Source organism: Symphalangus syndactylus, chromosome 9, assembly GCF_028878055.3.
Source record: "Symphalangus syndactylus isolate Jambi chromosome 9, NHGRI_mSymSyn1-v2.1_pri, whole genome shotgun sequence".
Classification (NCBI taxonomy): Eukaryota; Metazoa; Chordata; class Mammalia; order Primates; family Hylobatidae; genus Symphalangus; species Symphalangus syndactylus.
The window spans coordinates 71,914,750-71,933,986 of NC_072431.2; the positions used below are offsets into that span (position 1 = coordinate 71,914,750).

A 19,237-nucleotide genomic window follows, 5' to 3' on the forward strand; every position below is an offset into this window, starting at 1 on the left:
CTCTAAGGCTCTGTTTATTTTTCTTCAATCATTTGTCTGAAACATTGTCTTCAGATTAGTTAATTTCTAGGGCTCTGTCTTTAAGTTTATTTTTTCTGTTTCTAATCAGCTGATCCTCTCAACAGTACTTTTTTTCATTATCATATTTCTATTTGGTTCTTTTATAATTTCCATTTCTCTGCTGAGATCCCCCATTTGCCCAGTCATTATGAGAATATTTTTCTTTACCTCCATGACCATATTTATAATAGCTGCTTTCCAATTCTTGTCATCTTATTACAACACCTTGGACGTCTTGGAGCTAGCTTCTAATGCCTGTTTTAGTTTTAATCTTGTATATGAATTACATTATCCTGCTTTTTTCACACATCTCATGAATTTTAAAATTATATGCTAGAAACTATAAATGACAGATAGACACTCTAGATTCTGTTATGTTTTTTGAGGAGTATTGTTATTTTTCTAGAAGAAACTTAATTTGACTGAACTTAACTCCAATCCCTAACTCCCCTACAGTGGATGAAGCTGAAATTCTCATTCACTTCTTACCCATACATGTATTATACCATATGTATTACACATAAATATATTTCTATATGATTACATATCATATTTTATCAAAAATGTATTACTTTTCCTGTGAGAGTCTTGTTAAACAAGATACTTCACTCTTACCTGAAGCCAGAAATTCAGTTTTGTTTGCTTTCTGATTTTTTTAATGAATGGAATTAGATACTATGCATGCTTTTTAATTTGGTTTCTTTTATGCAGCATTATGATATTCATTCATCCCATTGTATGTATGTATAGTTTTTTTTTTTCCATCAAGGAAACGTTTGGTAATCTGACATGAAACTGTAAAGACGGTTTGAAGTTAGTTATTCTTTAACATCCCTTTTGTTGACAAGGACTGAGAGGAGGCAATCCAGCCGAGCAAAATTTACCTAAGAAAATGAGCTCACTCATTCTAAACTTCAGAACCCAGCTGTGGCTACTCTGCTGTTTTCAGGAATTAGGTACATTTATTTTCTCCCAGTGGCTCTCCTTTCTAACAGTCGCAGGGTCAGGGCCATCCTGCTTCTACAGGTAACATGACAATTATGGGCCTGAGGGAGATGAACTGACAGCATCCCTTCCTTATAACCACGGCTCAGGGACCACAATTCACACACAGACTCACTCCAAGACTCAGCCAGGTGAGCGTCTGTTTCTCAGCTTCATTACCAGTGAGGATCAAGACTCAGGTGGGACGATGTCTGTAATTATCTGAAGATTTGTTCTTACATCTCACTGAATTATAACTAGTCAGTACGTGTTTCTAGATGAAATATTAATATTATGAATATATAAATATATATATTTGTGGAAGAAAATTTGACATTATGTAATTATATTTGAATTTGAATTTTGTTTGACTATTTTCCATTTTAATAAAGTAGTACAAATTATTTTATGCATTTATGCAAATCTTTACATTTTAAGACACTACAAATCTGCACTGATTCAGAGTGATGTAATTATACTACTTCGGGTTTATTTAAGTTTGGAGATACTGTAGTGCATTTCTAATACTTAAGGACGATTTGAACGATCATGTGATAAAACAAGATTTTTTTTCATATTTCCAGAAATCTTTTTTATTTCTTTAGATATATAAAACACTGTTATTTTATATTCTCTCTGATAATTCCAGTATCTGTGTCTACAGAGTCTACCTGTTGTTTCTGCTGGATCTCATAGTGTATTGTATTCTTGCGGTGTTTATGAATTTTAAAACTGGAGATCACATTTTCTTTTCTCCTTCCTTCCTTCCTTCCTTCCTTCCTTCCTTCCTTCCTTCCTTCTTTCCTTCCTTCCTTCCTTCCTTCCCTCTTTCTTTCTTCTTTTTTTCCTTTTGATATGGGGTCTCTCACTACATTTGCCAGGCTGGCCTCGAACTCCTGGCCTCGGGTGCTGGGATTCCAGGCGTGAGCCACTGCAGCCGACAGATATTCATTTTCCTTGGAACTTGATCAACACAAAATCCTGAGGCCTGGTGTGGTTGTTTCCTCTGGGGCACATTCTCAACCAGGGACACTTCTGCCTCTAGGGACACATTTTGACATCCTGAGACAGTTCTAGGTGTCATGACTGTGTGCATGCACGTGTATGTACCTGCGCATGCTACTGGCACCTCGTGGATAGAGGCCAGGGATGCTGTCACATCTTGCAAGGAGACTGACCTGCCCAGCGCCACTAGGGCGGGCTCCAGGCAGGGTCTGCATGTCCCTCTGCCAGCTACTTAGACTGTGCCAGCCGGGGCCACTTTAAATTCTCCCCTCGTGGTCTCTAGGGCCACACACTAGCCTGATTGCAAGCTGTAAACTTGGAAGACCCATATTTTTTTCAGCTTGCATGGAACACCAAGGCTGAGAGGCAGTTTTCCGGAGGTGCCAGCCTGTCTCACATTTCCGCTTTAGCTGCGGGGTCCAGCTCTACGTGGGCGGTCTCCTGATGAAGTCACCCTGGGACAGACACTGTTCTGTCTTCTGCTTCCAGTCCTGTAAAGATGCCCGGATCCCCCAGGGCATGGTAGGCACCCTCAAAGGCAGATGTGGGGAGGCCCTGGTGGGCAGACCCCAGCTTCCTGATGTGGTGGGGGGGCTTCTCCCCGGCTGCCGCTGGCCCATCCACTGCACTGCAGTCCACCTGGTGCTGGCGCTGTGGGACACAGGCCTTCAGGACCCGCTCCCTTTCCCACCCAGGAGGTCCAGGCCTGGGGTGCTTATGTCCTCTGGAAGGCTCACTCCTATCCTCAGGGTCGGAAGGCAGCTGCACGCTGGGCTGGCTTGGGCCTGTCATGGGACACCTCTTAGCCCGGGTGCAGCAGGGGATGTGGCTCTGTGGGGTCGCTGTGGGCAGGTTATCGTGGAGCTGGGTTCTGGAAGGGAGTTGCCGCGCTGGCTGCCAAGACCCCTCCTCTGAGACAGGGGTGCCTTGTGGGATAGTGCACCAAAGTGCCCTGGGCACGAGGGGATCCTGCGCCCCACACACACTGACCTCCCATCAGGGGCCCTGCGCCCCACACACACTGGCCCTGCATCGGGGGCCCTGCGTCCCACACACACTGGCCCCGCATCAGGGACCCTGCGCACCCCCCGACACACACACTGACCCTGCATCGGAGGCCCCGGACTGCAGAACCCATCCGTGATGTTGCCGTGCCCTTGGCTCTGGTGGCACTGGGGCCCTCCAGGCTGGGCTGAGCATGAGGCCCCCACCAGTGCGTACCCCAGCACCAGCGGGAGTGGGCCTGGGCACAGGGGCAAGGAGTGACACCCAAGGGGACCTGCCCCAGCCTCCTCCTGTACCCTGGGGGTTCTCGTTTTCCTTGGCTAAGGGAAGTGGTTCCTCCTCGATGAAACCTGGGATCAGGCTGGGCGTGAGAGGAAAGGGGGGTGAGCAGGACCCCAGGCCTTGAGAATCCTGAGTGAGGGGGTGACAGACTTTCCCTATGACGTGCCTGGAAAGTGGGGGCCCAGGCATCTGGGGACAGGGCCCTCCTGGTGAGCCAGGCTCACAGGTTGTTCTGTGGGACGCAACGTGGGGAAGCGTCCTGGCCAGGATGAGGAAGACCATCACCCCGGGGTCTGCGGGAGGCACAAGCAGGCCAAGCTCTCGTCCACCTGGCTCCCCGATCCGCTGCAGCCAGAGTCCCTCAGCCTTGGCCGGGACCTGAAGTCCGACCGCCATCCCTGGGCTTCCCTGCCAGGCGAGCAACCCCCGCTTAGAGGCCTTCCCCATCCCCTCCATCTGCTCCCGTCCGAGCGACAGCCACCTTGTCCTGGTGCCCTGGTTGAGGTGGGGGTAAGCTGCCCTTGGACCCCCCAGGTCTGGGGCGCAGCCTCAGCGCCGCATCCGTGCCGTCCAGCGCCCTCTGCTGGCCATTGTCGGAAGTGCAGCCTGGCGTGAGCAGTGCCTTTCCCGGGAGATGGGACCCAGGGCAGCACCGCTGGAAACCGGGCGACCAAAGATCTGGTAACTGGTGGAGGGGTCCCTCACTGTCCACTGACAGCGGCAGTAGTAGCTGCGGACTATGCGGACTCAAGAGAGCCTCCGCCCATGTCAGCACCGGAAGCCAAAACCGAGTCAAGGGCTCGGTGTGGGGGCCAGCCGGGAACAGGCCCGGGAAGCCTGGATGGCAAGGGGTGCAGGAAGGCGCCCATTCCGGGACTGCCTGGGCCTGCCGGGGATCTCCAGCCAGAGAGGTTGGGTGCGACAGAGTGCCCGCTCCGAAGGGCTGAGTGCCAGGCTGGCCCTGTGGGCCCGCTCAGCTCACACCGGCAAGATGAAGGTGGGGTCCAGAGGCCCCCCTGTCCTGCTGGCTCAGGGCGCGGGCCTCAAACAGCTGCTTAATGAGCGCTGACTTCTGCTCCAGCTGCGTGATGCGCTCACTCTTCTCGGTCACCTCCTGGATAAGGAGTCAGTTCTGCTCCTTCAGCATGAGGATGGTCTGCTGCTGACAGCCCGGGGACGAGGTTGACCTCAGGGCAGAGCAGGGGGCCCCGAGGAGGACGTGGGCAGGGCCCAGCTGGCATAGGCCACAGCCAGGAGCTCCCCCAGGCACCCAGCCACCTCCTGTACCTTGGACAGTAGCCGCCCCAGTGGGCAGGGGCTCCCCGTGGCCCCAAAGTCGGCGCTGGCTCTGCTCTGGCCCAGGCGGCACTGGCGCTCCTGCACTCGTTGCAGCTGCTGCTGGTACCAATCGCAGCCCCGCGCCATCATCTCCAAACCCTGCAGCAGCACCTCCTTCTCCTGCTCCAGCTCCTTCATCTGCTTCAGCAGGCCGCAGTCAACGCCGCTGGTGATGGTGTGCCTCTGACGTTCTCCTCGGGCACTGGGGGCCCGCGGGGCATCCCCTGAGTCTGCCTCCAAGGCCCTGCAGGCCGCTGCACCTGCGTACGCGCTGGGGCTGTGTTCCAGCGTCGCGCTCTGGGACCGCTCTGGTTCCACCGGGCAGAGCGCCGGCTCGGCGGGGGCGCACAGCTGCTCTGGGCTGCGGGCCGCGCGGCTAGGACCAGCCAGAGAAGCGCGCTCGCCCAGGGGCAGGTGCTTCCTCTCCAGGACCATCCGCGGCTCGTCGGCCGGCGCGAACAGCAGGCGCTGCGGCGGCTGGTTCCTGGGCCGGGCCGGGGCGTGCGTGGGGTCCCGGGGGCCGCCGTTGGCGCTCAGCAGTGCGGTGCGCAGGCCGGCCACGAAGCGCTGGAAGGTCAGGTAGCCGCTGGCAGGGGCCACCTCGCGCAGGCCCTCCAGGACCCCGAGGGGCAGCTCCCGCGCGTCGGCGCCCTGCCAGCGGGACTGGATCTCGCGCAGGTGCTCGCAGCCGCGCCGTGGATCGTACAGGATGTGGAATAGCGTGCGCAGGCTCTGCAGGAAGGCGCGCGGCAGCCCCTCTGTGCTGCGCGCGGGCGCGGCGGGAGGCATGCGGCTCCGCTGGGCCGTCGGGGCCCGGGTCATGGGCACCGGGGATCGATCCACGCCTCCGCCTGCGTGCGTCCCCGCGCGGCCCCGTGGGGGGGCCGGCCAGACGCGCTTCCAAGGTTTTTAATATACTTCACATTAAGAAGATTTTGGTAGATGACCATAATAAAATTATGTTTAATCCTATTATACTAATTGCTAATAGGGAGTTTTTTTTTACTACCACAAACTATCTGAAAAGAACACCTTCTGCTATGTATCTGCTATATAATTTTTATAGGATACATTAAACTTTGCATGCATGAATGTGATGTTCAGCATGATGTCAGACTCTTGTGATATCACAGCCACTCAATGCATTATTATTTTTTTCCAAAATATATCAGGTGATTGCTTTTTCCATTAGCACAAAATCTACTTCAGTTCTGTTCTACAAACACCCATGATTCATTTTTACATACATGTCACAGTTCTGGGTGATGAAAACTAAATGAAGGAATGCAAAAAGTGAAAACTAAATGCTTAATAAAAAAGTGTGTCCTTGATACTATAGGAGCACAGATAATGTGCGCCCTCTACAGGTGTGACTGTGCATGTGTGGGTGTTCGATCAACTTAATAATTTTGTTTATCATATAATGATCAGGCTGTAGGTTTAAGAATTTATATGTGACAATCAACATTAATCAAAAGAAATGGATGGATTTAAAATGATAATGACGGTGATAATTTTAAATCTGAAGTAAGTAACATTGATGATGGAAGTTTTATTGGTTGATTTTTTCAGGTACATAAAATATTTCCTCTTTGCCATTAAAATGAACGCAGTTTCCTCTTATGTTATCATTCAAAAGTGCCTTCTTTGCCCAAGCTGTTACTGGAGTCTCGGCCAACATCTTCCTCCTTTTCTCTGGTACCATGACGCTCCTTCTGGATCCTGAGCCCACTGGCCTGACCACCAGTCACTTGGCCCTCGTCCACATCATGATGCTGCTCACCATTGTGTTCTTGGTGTCTCCAGACCTTTTTGAGTCCCTTCATTTTCAAGATGACTTCAAGTGTAAGATGCTTTTCTAGCTGAGCACGGTGATGAGGGACCTCTCTGTCTGCACCACCTGCCTCCTGAGCATGCTCCAGGCCATCGCCATCAGCCCCAGCACCTCCTAGTTGGTGAGGTTTAAACATAAATTCACAAATCATATTTCATATGTTCTTGTCTTCTTATGGTCCCTCAGTTGTCCTGCAGTAGTTACATAATCTTCGACACTGTGGTTTCTTTTAATATGACTCAGACCAGTTTTTAGAGGCTCAATAAAACTGCCTCATTTCTCCAAGGAAGTCCATCATATGGAGCCTTATTTTTCTTACTCTGTCATTATCTAGAGATGTCTTCTTTGTGGGAATTAGACGCTGCTCTCAAGTGCATACATGGTGACTTTCCTGTGCAGGCATCAGAGGTGATCCCAGCACCTTCACAGCACCAGACTCTCTCCAAGAGTCTCTCCAGAAAAAAGGGCTGCCGAGACCATCTTGCTGTTGGTGAGTTTCTTTGTGGTCATGTACTGGTTGGATTTGAGCCTCTCATCCTACTTGATTCTGATATAAACATATGATTCAGTCATCTTGGCTGTCCAGAGGCTTGTGACCAGGGCCTATGCCACTGTGAGCCCTTTGGTGCTAATAAGTTCTGAAAAAAGGATAATTGATATTCTGCAAATGATGAGACAGAAGTATTGTATATTTTTTCTATGAAAATAATTATCCGAAAAGGAGATGCTAACATCAGTTAAATTATTCAAGTATCAGAGGATTTGATAATTTATTTCATTACATTATATAGAGTTCATTTAACACTGTTATTTTATATGAATCATTTGGAAACTGATGCTGCCAAAGACTTGATGGATCCTTTAGTTCATTGTCCACCATGATTTCATAGCCCAATATGTTTGCAGTTTCTTGCATTTCATTTTGATTCCTTGAACTCCATTTAAAATTTTTTTTTCTTTTTGAAGTGTATTCTTACTAAGCTCATATTGGTAATAAGATTTCCCACTTTTTTACTTTTGGAAATCATTTAGTGCATCCTTTCTTATTCAAAATATGTTAGTGAAGTATCTAATTATTGGTTGAACCGTAACTTCTCTCAGCACTCTTACTTATTTCTCTGTTTTCTGACTGAACACGGGCTGTGGAGACTTTGCTCTCACCTTCGTTGGTTCTCTCTTCTTTTCTCTCTCATGGCTTTAAAATTTTTTCTTTTCTTTGCTGTTATGCAGTTTGACTTTTATTTCTGTCGAGTATTTTTTGTTGGTGGTCACTATTAATCACAATACACTTCTGCATTCAAGGGTTCCCATCTGATATTGAGTTTCAGAAATTTACAAATATTTGTTATTAATGTGATTTGTTATTTGTATGTAAGCTAGTGAAACCAATGTATTTGATTTCATTTCATTTTATTCTTTGTACATGTATAATCATGTTTGTATTGTGATCATTTTGTTTTTCTGTAGTTCTTTTATTTATTCATCTCAGTATCCTAGTTCACTAATCCTGTTGTTACTAACTTCGTTTAATAATTAAACCATACATTGTATATTAAATTTATTTAAGTTTCAGTTGTTCAATTTCTGTTTGAGTCTTTGCAAAACATGCCTGTTTAGTGTGTGGGTGTGTGTGTGAAAGAATCTCTCTGTCACCCAGGCTTGAGTTCATTGGTGGTCATAGCTCACTGCAACCTCAAATTCCTGGTCTCAAAAGACCCTCTCACCTCCACCTCTCCAGTAGCTGACAGTACAACCACACACCACTGTGCCTGGCTTATTTTTTTATATCTATTTGTTGTAGAGACAATTTTTGCTTTGTTGCCCAAGCTGATCTCAAACTCCTGGCCTCAAGTGAGCCTCCTGCCTCGGCCCCCACAAAGTTCTGGGAGTTCAGGCATAAGCCACTGCCCCCAGTGCCCGCTTTAGAACTTTACGTGTTTTCAAAATTATTTTGATATTCTCCTTCCCCATTTGTGTTACTTAATTATTTTAAATATGTTTCCAATCTGTGAAATTTATGGGTTATATAATTTCTTCTTTCCCTTTTTTGGGTAGCTTATTTTGTGTGCTTCATAATTTACAATTTGGTTCTTACATTTTAGAGATCTCACATTTGGGATGGCCCCAGTTAGTAATTTTCTCTGTATATTCCAAAGGGCAGAGTGGACGATTTTCACAGGCTTGAGGTCTGTGTACTCAGCCCTTCAATCAGAGCTGTACCTGAAGGCAGCTCTAACTTCTTGCTTTCATGACTCCTGTGAATTTGCCTCTTGATTCAGTTCTGGTCCTGGGAAGTTCCCATATTTTTCTATCAGTTCTGCTGGGTAGTTTTAAAATTCTTGTAAACTTTAAAGATTTTTAATTTACTACATTAAATGACCTTTGAGAATGTTATTCCGTGCTAAAACATCAAATGTCCGCATGCATATATGAGTAAAAAATTTTACATAAATATTTTGTGTAGAACGGTGTCCTATGAGAAATTTTGCTCATTTGAAACATCTCAATGCCCATGTATTATACACTAACATTATCTGTGAAGTATAAATATTTTCTTAATACTTGGAAGAATTTTTATGTTTTGGACAAATATCTGAAATGATCATGCTCCACTTTAATGCATAACTCCTGCACGTGGGCAGAATTGCTGTTTTTCTATAAAATTAAGAATGTTAATTAGTGGAATTAAATATATAAATTCAGGTCTTTTGGTTTCAGTCACAAAGCTTCCTCCTTAGCGTTTCTCTAGTGCTGTAAAAGTAATCTCTGTCTGAATGTTCTATTTAATCTAGATGTCATTTAAAACAATCTTAGGGATAAAAGAATACCCACTGGGTACAGTGTACACTGCTTGGGTGATGGGTGCACCAACATCTCAGAAATCACCACTAAAAAGTTCTCCCTGTAACCAAACACCACCTGTTCCCCAAAAACCTATTAAAATAAAAATTCACATAAAATTAAAAAATACTAAAACGATCTAAAAGGAAATTTGCATGTGGCTTCACATTACTTGTTGGTTACACTTTAATTTTTATTGTCATTTTAAAGTGTTCAAGAAACATTACTTATAGGATTTCGGCCTTTGTGAAGTTAAATACACTAATTTAGGTTTAAAACCTTGCAATATCAAATGATTTTCTTGGTATTGGAAAATTATGGGCCGGTTGCGGTGGCTCACGTCTGTAATCCCAGCACTTTAAGAGGCCCAGGCGGGTGGATCACGAGGTCAGGAGATCGTGACCATCCTGGCTAACACGATGAAACCCCGTCTCTACTAAAAATACAAAAAACTAGCCAGGGATGGTGGTGGTCGCCTGCAGTCCCAGGTACTCGGGAGGCTAATGCAGGAGAATGGCGTGAACCCGGGAGGCAGAGCTTGCAGTGAGCTGAGATTGAGATTGCGCCACTGTACTCCAGCCTGGGGGACAGAGACAGACTCGATCTCAAAAAAAAAAAAAAGAAAGAAAGAAAAGAAAATTTTGTCCATCCTCTCTTTAGTGCTCAAAAATGCTGATCACTTTTTCACTTGATTAACTTTCTAACAAAGTTTCAAACTTTCTACTAGTTACTTAACACTCTATTTTTTCTATAGCAGACAGTTGGTTCCCATAATCATTTTAATATTAATATCATTGTAAATGTATTTTTTTATTTAATCTCTGTGTACACATAAACTCTTTGGTATTAAATTTATGTGTAAGTGACTCGAAATTGCTCCTAACACATCATTAATTATATCTAAGCATTAACCACTCTGATTAATCAGATTTTCATCTCTTTCTACTGTTTTGCATTTACTGTGTCATTCTGTGTTTATTAAAATTTATAATTCCTTTTCTTTAAGCATATTTCCAACATATGAACTTTATGTGATGTACAAATATTAATATTTAGGAGGTAGTTTCAGTTTGTCATTTAGGCAAAATCAAGTCTAATGACCGTTTTTCAATTAACTTTATTCTTTGTTACCTATTTATAGCATTTAAATTTAATGAGCCCATAATTATATATATACATACACATATACATATCAATGATGACTGTGGTCAAACAATTTAACATATACATGAACTCATGTAGTTTCCTTTTGGTGTCAAAGCACCTAAAGTTTACCCTGTTCAAAAATCACTAGTATATAATATAAAAATAGTAACTATAACTTTTAAATTGTACTTTAGTCCTCCAGATGCATTTATTTTATATAACTGAAACGTTGACTTGTGTCTCTTCTCCCCCAAGTCATCATTCTATCTTGTCTCTATGTATTTAACCTTTTTAAAGATTTCATATGTAACAGAAATTATGCAGTATTTTTCTCTCTCCCTAAGCTATTTCACTTAGCCTAATATCCTCCAGGTTCATTTATGTTATCACAAATGGCAGTATCTTCAACTTTTTAAAAGCTGAAAAAATATTATATTATCATATATTATACACACACACACATACATGCACAAACACCTCCCCCACATTTTTTCCTCCACTCGTCCATCAGTGCACAGTAACTTCATCCCATGGCTTGGCTGTTGGGAACAATGCTGTGGTGGGGCACAGAGAAGAGGAGAGTGAAGATATCTCTATAAGATGCTGATTTCATTTTCTGTTGATATATAATTCATAGGAGGGATTGCTGAGCCATATGGTAGTTCTATTTTTAGATTCTCAGGAACTTTCATACTGTTTTCTATAATGGCTGTACTAACTTACATTCTAAGCAGCAGTGTACAAAGGTTCCCTTCTCTCCACAACATCACCAACACTGGTTATCTCTTGTCCTTTTTATAACAGCCATCCTAAGAGATAGGAGGTGATATCCCATTGGTATTTAATCAGAAACTGTAAAAATCCTAGAAGAAAACACAGGGCAAATGCTCCTTGACATTGGTTCAGATAATAATTTATTAAATACGACATTAAAAACACAAGCAACAAAAAACAAAAATACAAGTAGGAGTATATCTAACCCTAAAGCTTCTGCACAGGAGAAATCAATCAATGAAATTAAAAAGCAGCTTATGACCTCAGAGAAGATATTTGCTAACAATATATCTCATAAGGGGTTAAAATCAAAATACATAAGAAGCCACACAACTGAATAGAAGAGAGAAAACTCACCAAAATCTAATAACCTGATTTAAAAACAAGCGAAGAACCTGAATAGATATTTATCTTTTAAAAAAAGATATAAAAATGGCTAACAAGTGCTCAGCATCAGTGATCATCAGGAAAATGCAAACCAAAGTCCTCATTTACTTTAGCTTCTATACTTTATTTCACACAATAAATACGAATTTGTACAGCAGGTACAGTAATCTCCATCCTACAACAGAGGACCCTGAGACTGGTGACTCGCGGATGCATCTGCATGGAGCTGGCCTGGCGTGGGGTGGATGGTGCTGAAGAGGACAGTGGATGATGTAGAACCAGGGGCAGCGACTCACCTGGGACCTTCAGCAGAGGAGCCTCGGTGGGTTCCCAAAGCTCAGCAGCACCCTCTGGGGACCTGCTACCTGCTGGCTTGGTCAGCACCACAGACAGAGGACAGGTGGGTGAGGCTGAGTCAGAACAGTGGGAGGAGGACAGCCAGGTGCCCCAAGCCAGGGCTGCTGGCTGACAGCCCTGAGAACCCCCTGAGGCTAAGGATGGGGTAAAGGGCCAAGCTGGCCACCTGTGGGGCCCTCAGTCACCCTCATTGCCTCTGGTGCCACCCCGGCCATGCACAGCAGCACAGTTAGTAAGTGGACAAGCCAGGCATGTGGATGGATCTGGGGAGTCTTGCTCAGGCACTCTGACAGGACAAGGGTAAAAGAAGGGCCACTGTGACTGGAGAGAGGATCGCAGCCTCTGGGTCAGACACAATGGAGAAATGAGGAAAAAGGGTGGTGACCGACATGCAGGAGAGGCAGGTGGACGCGGGATGGTCAGAGTCCATTAGACAGGATGGGCTCCAGGTGAATCCTCGCTCTACTGGGTACTTCTCAGCATTCTTGGAACTGAATGACTAATTGGAACCGATTGACTAATCCCTGGCGATAGAGTCACATTTTAGGAGACTGCTGTCAGGGCCCAGCCACACACCCCTGGGCAGACCTGCCCCATCTCAGGACTGGACTTTCTCAGCTCCCATAGGGGATGCTGCCTGCAGCCCAGGAGGGGCAGCCCCATTGTGCAGCCTGAGCCCCCGTGGATCCTGAGCAGCCTGTGCCTGGCCCTGTGCTCCCTCTGCTCCATTGCCCCGGCCCCTCCTGAGTGTCAGCCAGCATGGAGGCCCTGTCTGTCCTTTCTTCCCTATGCAGGCTCCTGGGCTGAGACCTGGGTCCGATGAGGATGGGGCTGGTCCTTCCCTGAGGCCTGCTCAGGAAAGAGGATGGCCCCCAGCCTGGTCCAGGTCCTCAGCTCTCCTCATGGCCTTACAGTGACACAGAGCTGCCCCTGTCTGTGCCTTGGAGGTGGAGGTAAGAGCCCGACCCTGCTGCACGGAAGCTGCTCCATAGATGGGCGACTTGGCAGGGGTTTGGTGAGGCAGAGGCCATGGCCTGTGGGCATGGGTGCTGGTGAGTGGGAGTGACACATTGACACTGGGAGAGGCCACAGTTCCTGCTGAATCTCACACTAAACTCCAGCCCTGCAGGTGTTTTACCACAGCCACCACCGAGAATCACAGTGGTGTCTCAGGAGTCACTGCCCACTGCCCACCAGAGCCCTACCTAGAGGCCAAGATCCAACCAAAGCCCAGGGTGTCTGTGCCCTGGGAACAGTGTGTCCTGTGGTCATGAGGCCAGGCCACCAGTGCCCACTCATCAGGGACTGGGTTCTGTCCTATCTGGTCCTTCCAGTTCAGTCACATCGGGGCCCCTAAGCACATGACCCAGCATCCAAGAATAACTCCAGGAAGCCTGGCAGCTCAGCTCACTCAATCACTTCTTATCTACAGCAAAAACATCAGGGCATCAGATGGACAGATAAATGGCTATGAATGCTTGACAACTGGAATAAATCTAGGAACAGCAAGAAGGCACAGAGGTGGATGAGTGTCCCCCGTGACCACTCTTCAGGGTTGAGGACAGGTGCCCATTGTTGCTGCCTGGTGCTGCCTGCCTCTCAGAGAAGGGTACACTTTCCTCACCAAAAGGACAACAGGCCTGGTCCCCAGCCCTCCTGCCCATCCCTGCAAGGATCACCTTGCTGGGAGGAATCTGATGCCAGGGCCTGGGCCACTTCTAAGCCAGGAACAGGAACACCTTCTGATCACCCCAAAGGAAGGAGTAAATCCTGATCAGAGTTCACAACCTGAGCTCTTGCTCACTCTTTATTCATGGGAAGGGAAGCCCAGTCCTAGGCAGACTGAACCTCTCTTGAGGAACCGTGGAGCCAAAGGCTGGAAACCCAGAATCCTTAGGTTCAAATCTCCCTTGGGGTCACCCTGAGGCCTGTCTGACCAGAGCATTCTTCTGCCCACAGATGTCTCATTGGATCTACAAAGGAAACCTCACAGATGTCTGGGGCCCAGCATGGTCACCCCTACTGAATGTTGAGAAGGCGAAGGCCAAGAACCCAGGGAAACACCAGGTCTGGTCCTTCCAGTCCCAGCCACAGCAGGATGCAAAGGCCGGACCGTGTCAGAAGCCCAGTTACCCAGATGGAGGGAAAGTCAACCCTAAGGGGGCGGAAGGGGTCAGTCACAAATCCTGGGCAGACAGTGGCATGGGCAACACAGGTGAGCTGCATGCTGCTGACTTTCCCTGGCTTTGGAAATGAAGTTTCTACAGAAAAAGCCTCCTTTCCTTCCAGAACCGCTATTTCATGACAGCAATTTTGACAGTGAGTCTTGTGTCTGTTCTGAGGCTTGGCCCTGCTCTACAGAAAATGAAGCAGGCCAAGATGTCCTCAGCGAACGTGCACCAGAATGACCTAGATGTGAGCCACACCTTCATAAGCCACGCCATGTTGAGAGCGCTGCAGCATCAAGTAAGACATGTGGGGCATGGAGGATCCCAGGGGAGGTGGGCAATCCGGAGGGATGGGGCATCTGAGGGACAATGGGGAGGTCTCAGGACAGGGGTAGGGTCTCAGAGAAGAGGGTGACAGCCCAGCCTACTGCCTGGAGTTCTGGCCTTGGGAAGAGTCTGCAGAGGGGCCTGGAATAGTGAGGTTTTCAGGGCAGTCCAGGGGGCTCTGAACACCTCTGCTCCTTCTGTGAAGATAAGCAAATGTTGTGTACCCAGATTGCCACCTTAAAATGGCTCCTACAGTGCTTGATTGATGGGACAAGTATGCACAGGAGACCCCAGGCCAGGGACCCTGCTGCCCTACAGGGCTTGGCTTCCCCAGCTGAGGGGTTTGGCCCCTCCAGAAGGACCCAGCTCCCTTCCTCTGCACAGGAGGCAGAGGCAGGTCCCTGCAGGGCACACAAACCATGCCCTGCCTGAGAGGGGGCATCACACGGCTGGGGCTGGGACTCAGGGCCAGCATCCTGGGCAGACTGGGCCAGGACTCATCTTGGGAGAGTACTTGGGGAGCCCCTTCTTTCAGGGGCCACATTTGATGGAGATGAGACCACCCCTATAAGAAGCTGCAAGACCTTATCTGATCCAGCCTCCTGTGGGAGGTCTCACCCCATACATAGGGGACCCCCAGCACCACAGACTGAGGCCCCAGTAGGCCCTGCTCAGGCCACCAGCCCTCTACCTTGAAGGACCAGGTCCTCCCATGCCTGCTGTCCCCACAAACTCCTACCTCAAGCTCATCACAAGCTCATCCTGAAGCTCTGGTACATCTGCCTTCTGCAGGGCAAGCACATGCTCACAGCCAGGGCACATGTGGCATTGAAAGTGCACAGAACCCTGTCCCCATGTGCCCAAGGGCGCTGGGGGAGCAACAAGTACATCAAACCTGGCCCGAGGCCAGTGCCCACACTGCCCACAGAACCCTCTGCTTTAGCCCAGAGGGAGGGCCAAACCAATCCAGCCCTGGTGGGCTGGACAGGGCACCATGAGTCCTCCTGGAAACTGAATCCACTCCTGACACAACTCAGATGAAAGGCAGGAGTGTGGCGAGCACTTCCCTGCCTGGGCCTTCCCGTATCCATTGCCTCCTGTGCAGAGCTGGACCCCAGGGGTGTCCAGAAAGGACCCAGCACTGCCCAGTGCGAGGTGCCCAGGGCAGAAACAGGGTGAAGGCACAGACCGCTCCCAGGAGACCCCTCCTGGCCTGACGCCCAGCCCCAAACCTAGACCCTCTCCTGAGGCTCTCCTATTTGTCCTGTGGGAGTTCTCCCGAGACTGAAGTGTCTCATACCTGGGCTCTGGACGATGATGTGGTTCTCAGGCACTTTTAGGCCTCCATGGCTGAGCTCAGAAGGATGCACTGTGACCTGCCCCCCAGGTGGTCTCCAGCACCAGGTCCCTTCCTGAGTCACCATCTAAGACAGCAAATAGTGGGGAGTTCCCAGGACCCTCCATCCCTGCTCCCGAGGCCTTCCTCCTCCTCCTCCTCTTCCTTCTCTAAGAAGCTTCTAAAAACAGGCCAGCTGGGCCCCAGGTCAGGTGTTGGACTCACCTCAGTAATAGGGCAGGGGATGAGAGCAAGACCCCTCCAAGCCCCCCACCACACCCTTCCACTCCTGCCCTAGAAGAACCCTGGAGGGCCCTGGAGGGTTCAGTCCCATCTGTGCCAGCCCACACCCATAGCTGCGAGCACCAACAGGGCCAGAGAGCAACAGGGGTCCCCACTCACAAGTTCCCACACCCCAGGCGGCACACACCCCTCACTGTGGGATCAGCAGGTACCGTCACTCACAAGTGCCCATGCCCAGGCGGCACACACCCCTCACTGTGGGATCAGCAGCCTGTAGGTGTTTCCTCAGCGTCAGACCAGGTGGGTTACTGGAGACCCCAAGACTCCAAAAGCTCAAACCGTACAAGGGTCAGATGGGCTTGGGGGAGAGGTGGACCAAGTTTGCTTTCCATTCAGCAAAACATACAAGGATCCCTAGGAAGGCCCTGGTCCTGGAGCGAGTGTCTCTGGCACCCAGGCCTCTGCGAGCATCCCTCAGCATGGAGACCCTTCCCAAGGGGGATGGGCTGGCTCTCCCTGGCCCACCAGCCCAGCTCCAGAAGCCCAGAAGCTGACCTGAGGCCAAGGCCCAGCAGCATGAGAATTCCGTAGAGCCCAGGACAGCAGGTCACTCTCTGGGGGCCCAGCAGCCCAAGATGTGGCAAGTCTGTTCCTATCTCAGGATAGATCATGGGATTTTTGGTGAGTTCTGTGTTGAAATTCTCTCCCAAACTCCCCATGGACCTGGACATCCGGGATTCATGGTGGCCACAGTGCAGCTTTGAGCAGGGATGCCGAACCCCTGTTCTTTCATCTTCCCTGGACACCCCCAGGACCATAGGACAGGCCTTGGCCCTGAACCCCATCAGGGCCTCCACAACCAGGCCTTGCCCAGCCCAATGAAAACCCAACAGTAGGGCCATAGACACTCCCCTTGCATGGACCTGACCTTTCTCAGGGGCCACTGAGCAGCACAGCCTTCAGCTCCTGAGCTGGGTGAAATCAGTGTCAATGGGGAAGCTGGACTCAGAGGCTGCTAGAGGGGAAAAGGATTGTGGCATCTGCAGAGCCCTAGCCAGCCAGCAGCCTGTCACAGGTCCCCATGCCTGCCCACTTGTGTGACAGAGCCTCCCTCACAGGGCAAACATCCCAGACCTACAGATGCCCAGCCCAGCCCAAGCCCTGGGAGAAAAGGGACCCAGGAGAACCACAGGTGCCCCAGAAATAGCCAAGATAGCAAAACAGGGCACTGAACTTCCTGGGGCACTGGCCAAAACTAGAATTTGGCCCAAGGAAGAGCAAGCCCCTTAAAGTAGTGTGTGGGTACACAGGGTCCCCCCCAAGGAAGGGCATGCCTGGCAGGGCCAAGGCAGTGACATTACCAGGCTCAAAGAGCAACCGTCCACATTGCCGAGGGTGGGATAGGAGCAGGTGGACCAGCCTCCAACCTCTTCAACTCAAGGAAACAGCGATGGCTGGGCTCTCACACCCTGAGTGGCCACCATCTGACCATCAGTGGAGCAGAGGCCAGAGACCATCGATCTATCAGATGGTCCTGGGGCCCTGCTTCCACTGCACAAGAATGCCTTCAAGTCACATGATCAAGAAGAAGCTGGGCAAGAATGGGCCCAGGAGCCCGGGTCCCTGGGTCTGCTGTCCTCAGCAGGTGCCAAGGACAGAAAAAGTCAGAAAAGGTGTCTATGGTCAGAAAAAGTCAGAAAGGTAGTCTCACTCCTTGGAAGGAGGCTCCAAGGTGGGGACCAGAGCTGCAGGGGGAGGAGGAGCTCCTGGCAGCACTGAAATAGGCTCTGGCAGGGTCCCAGAGTCTGTGGTTCCATCCTTCTCTTTTTCCTTTTGAGATCTTGGAATCTTCTTCCATTTGATGGTGAGTCTGCAGCCATGGACAATCAATTTACAATAGTACTTCTCAGCACCATTTCCGCAGCCTGCCCTGTGGAAAGCTGATGAGAGCACACTGCTGTCTCATACAAGTGACCATCCAGATTTCGCCAACAGGTAGAGATTATTTCTTAGATCTGTCTCAGTAATGGTATCCCCCAGACCATCAACATAGAGTGGGGGCAGAATTCTCCACCAGTGGGTCCAGATGACGCATGGTTGAAGCCTGCTTTAGAAGCTCATCTGCTACGGGGTCATTGTTTTCACAAGTCGATCTTTCTTATTCTGATCAGCAAGAGGTCATCTGGATCTGCAGGCTTCTCATGTCTGTGCGGACACTCCCTTCCTCTCTCACCCTCTCGTTTCACCCACAAATAGCAAATGTGGGGCTTATTCCTTAGGTAGTAGAGTGTATCCTGGGCCAGTTTGAGCAGCATGTCACTGGTGGATGCAGCTTTCCCCAGCAGGACAGCTGGTCGTGTTCTATCAGGGTTAGAAATCCCTCTCTCCATATCTGCAGTCACCTTTTAAAGACAGTTCTGCATCATGAAGTTGGATGGGCAGTCCTACTCCAGGTGTGAGAGGCAGGTCTGATGGACATTTCCTGCAGGCTTGGCACCCTTCAGTCTTCTTGGAATGCATGTGCACCCCAGAGCCCCAGCCAGACACTGAATGGCCTGGCACAGATTTTGCACTTTTTCTCATAGTTTTCTTTGGTCATTCAGATACACGGGTTTTCTCCAGGACACGTGTGACATAGAAGAGAGAAGCATCCTCCCAGCTTTGTCTGTTTTAGGTGCTGGAGCCCAGAGAGGTCTCCTCTTGAGAGGATCGGCAGGCAGCAGTAGCTTTTCAGGTGGGAGAGAGGACCCCCACAGTCCCGCCGGCCCCAGCTCTTCTTTCTGGCTCTGTTCTTGAGACCCTGGGCAAATATCATGTGTGATTCGTCTTTCTTGACTCAAGGTGAGCCTCACTTCCAAGGAATCTCCATTCTTGGAGGAAACTCTTGGCTTCCCAGTATCTCCAAGAACTGGCCTGGAAGAGACAGAGAAATGTGGAGAAATCTTGAAATACTCACAGTGTATACTTGGTGCTTTTCAAAGACCCTCCCCTCTACACTGACAGGGCTTAAGGAAACCTTGTGTCTGCTGCTGGGAGATGACAAAACCTTAAATGAGAAGGTCAAGAACCAGGATCACTGGAAAAAGAAACGTCCAATCTCTAAACTCATAGACATGTTAGGGAACATCTGTGTGTCTGGATATTTATTGT

At 49.0% G+C, this 19,237-nt stretch overlaps 1 long non-coding RNA gene and 1 pseudogene across 1 annotated transcript; both read right to left on the bottom strand.

Moving 5' to 3' along the window:
• Positions 1–1,609: 1,609 nt before the first annotated feature.
• On the bottom strand, positions 1,610–5,496 carry LOC129490699 (suppressor APC domain-containing protein 2-like; annotated as a pseudogene).
• Positions 5,497–11,386: 5,890 nt separating this feature from the next.
• LOC129489885 (uncharacterized) lies at positions 11,387–18,605 on the bottom strand. Its single transcript, XR_008660112.2, has 2 exons — positions 17,449–18,605; positions 11,387–15,932 (listed from the first exon to the last, which is right to left on the bottom strand). It is a non-coding gene; the product is annotated as an uncharacterized lncRNA (long non-coding RNA).
• Between the last annotated feature and the right edge of the window lie 632 nt (positions 18,606–19,237).